This window comes from Saimiri boliviensis, chromosome X (genome assembly GCF_048565385.1).
Source record: "Saimiri boliviensis isolate mSaiBol1 chromosome X, mSaiBol1.pri, whole genome shotgun sequence".
Classification (NCBI taxonomy): Eukaryota; Metazoa; Chordata; class Mammalia; order Primates; family Cebidae; genus Saimiri; species Saimiri boliviensis.
Genome location: NC_133470.1, coordinates 47,724,323 through 47,727,306, shown reverse-complemented (window position 1 = coordinate 47,727,306; position 2,984 = coordinate 47,724,323). Strand labels below are relative to the sequence as shown.

The 2,984-nt window shown below is 34.0% G+C and overlaps 1 pseudogene; it reads right to left on the bottom strand.

The window, feature by feature from the left end:
• Nucleotides 1–346: 346 nt before the first annotated feature.
• Nucleotides 347–1,411, bottom strand: LOC101040999 (serine/threonine-protein kinase PAK 2 pseudogene; annotated as a pseudogene).
• Nucleotides 1,412–2,984: the final 1,573 nt, after the last annotated feature.

The following is a 2,984-nucleotide window of genomic DNA, read 5'->3' as shown; positions in this document are numbered from 1 at the left end:
TCTTCTCTGTATACATGTAACAAATTCGAAACTTACTACCACGAAATTTCTATAACTGACTTTTTCACATTTTTTAAAAAAGGTAAAAATCACACACTTTTCTTCCCTTCTTTCAGGTCAAGTTCTGAACTAAAGTATTACATGTAACAACAGCTGGTCCTAACTTTTATACAAAGTGAAACTATATAGAGCTCCTTAATAGGAGCTACATAATGTCTATTACACTTGCCTAGGCATGAGAAACTCAAAAGCAACTTAGAAGGAGCAAGTCAAGGAAAAGGAAAGCTATGAAGAAGGGAAAGACTAGCAGATGAAACAAATACTCTGAAAAACTCGAATCTGCCATTCAAGCAGCAATCTGTGCTTCATTCATGCGGGTTTCTGTTACAACATCAGTAAGTGACCCACCAGCAAGGTACTCCATTACCACAAACAATTCGTGTCCTACCATGTAACTGTCCAAAAAGTTAACTATGTTGGGAGTTTTAAATTCTTTCATCAAAATCTCATTAATGATCAATTCCTTCTTTGGCTGTTTCTGTAAATTAATCTCTTTGATAGCAACCTCCTGTCCCAATGCAATGTCAGTAGCTGTGAAAACTGTACCAGAAGCCCCTTGTCCAAATTTTTCGTATCTTGTATATTTTTTCTTAGGGTCACCTATGCTTATAACAGTTCTTAATTTCTCCATAATCTCTTCATCTGTCATCTTAGTCTACTTTTCTGTTTGTCTGAGTACTTGGCACCACTATCAACATTTGAATCACCAACTCATGCAGGAACAGGGTCAATCACAGACCATGTGTAAATTGATTTCGTATGATCTGGTCTTGGGGCAATAACAGGAGGAGCAGTCTCTTCATCATCATCATCTTTCTCTGTCACTACTGCTGATGTTTTCTGATCCCTTGGTATTCAGTTCTGGTGTTCCGGAAGGGAATCCATCTTTCTCAGGAGGAGTAAAGCTCAGATATTTCTGCTTCACTGTATTGGAGTCATAGAACTTTAAGACATCCAGCACAGCCTGAGGATTCTTGTTTTGCTCTAATTTGGTGATATTGGAGGTCTGTAGTAATCGAGCCCACTGTTCTGGCATTTCAGTGGATTCTCCATCAAAGCCAATATGGATAGTGTGCTCAAAATCAGATGAAGTAGAAATTTCTGTCCCTTCCTTTTCTTTCTTTTTACTTCCTTTCTCTGTGTCTGAGAACATAGAGATGATTTTCCTGGGGTTTTCCCAGATATTTCCCCAGATATTCCTGGGCTTTTTCTCCTCTGGAACAGAAGGGAAAGGTTTCAAACTGCGATTGGCTGACAAAGAGTCTTTGCCTCCAGTGCTAAAAATGGTACTGCTCATTCACACAGGAGGTGTTGGAGGCTTGTCTTCCAGTTCTTCATTATCAGACAGGATTCAGAATTAAGAAATGGCCACAGGCAAGCCAAGGTCCCTGCCGTAGCGCCTTGGTCCCCAGGGAGAGGATGGGAAGGAAGGGGCTACTTTCTTGATAGTGTATTTTGAAAGTCAAATGATTTTAATTTTGATTAAGTTCAATTTACTGATGTTGTTCTTATATAGTTTGCTCTTTTTGTGTCCTACTTAAGAAATCATTGCTAAACACAAGGTCAATAAAATCTTTCTTCTATGTCTTACTTTTTCTTCTAATGATTTTGTAGTTTTAGTTTTTAAATTTAGGTTTATAATCCTTTCCAGTTACTTTTTGTAGTTTTGCTTTTTTTCTCACCCAAATTTCATCTTGATACTTTTTGTATATTGTATGAAGTAGTGATTGAAATTTACTATGCTATTAATAGTAATCCAATTGTATTCATAGTATTTATTGAAAACATTGTTTTTTATCTGTTGAATTGCCTTGTGAACTTTGTCAAAAATGGATTGAACTTCTATGTGTATCTTTATTAACTATGCTTCTGTCCATTTATACCTCAATATTTCATGATTTTAATCACTACTACTTTGTAATAATTCTTGAAGACATATAGTGTAAGTTCTTTGATTTGCTCTTCTTTGTCAAAATTGTTTTCTATATTGTAAGTCATTTGTATTATCAGATAAATTTTATAATAACCTGGTCAATTTCTACGGAAAAGCCTTCTGGGGTTTTAATTATGATTAAATTAAATGTATAAACCAATTTAGAGAAAATTGATACCTTAACAACATTGAATCTACAAATCTAAGAATACAGCTCATTCCTCCATTTATTTACATCTTCTTTAATTACCCTAAGTAATGTAGTCACTTAGTGTGCTGTAGTAACATGGAAGTCTTGAAAATATTTTATCAATTTATTAATTTATTGTTTACCCCAATTTCTACTACACTGCTGGTTCATTAATTTAATCAGTATATAGAATTCATTGCTAGAATGTAGAAATAACAGTTTATTATTTTAGATCTATATTATATCCTGAAAACTTCCCAACTTATCACTACTTCTAGTAGCATTTTGTAGATTCCTTAGGATTTTCTATATGTCATCTCCTGAGAAAGACTTTTTTACTTCTTCCTTTCTTATAATGTTAATTTTATTTCATTTTCTTACTTTATTGCTTATTGCACTTTGAACAGAAGTGGTGAAGAGTGCTTAGTCATCCTTTTTTCCTCATATTGTATGGAAAGCATTCAGCCTCTCATTTAATGTTATATTACTTGTAGGAAATTGCCCTTTACCTGGTTGGGGGAGTTACTGCCTATTCACATTTTGCTGAGAGACATTTTATCAGGAATGGATGTTGGATTTTGTCAATTGTTTTCTTCACCTATGAGTTCATTATACATTTTTAGAATATTAATAAAAAATACTTTTCAAATGTAAAACGACATTTCTATTCCTGGGATACACACAGCTTGGTTAGAATGTATATTTCATTCCTATAGATTGTTAGATTCTATTAATATTTGCTGAAATTGCGTTAAGAATTTTTGCAACTGTGGTCATGAGAAATATTGGCTTGTAGCTGCC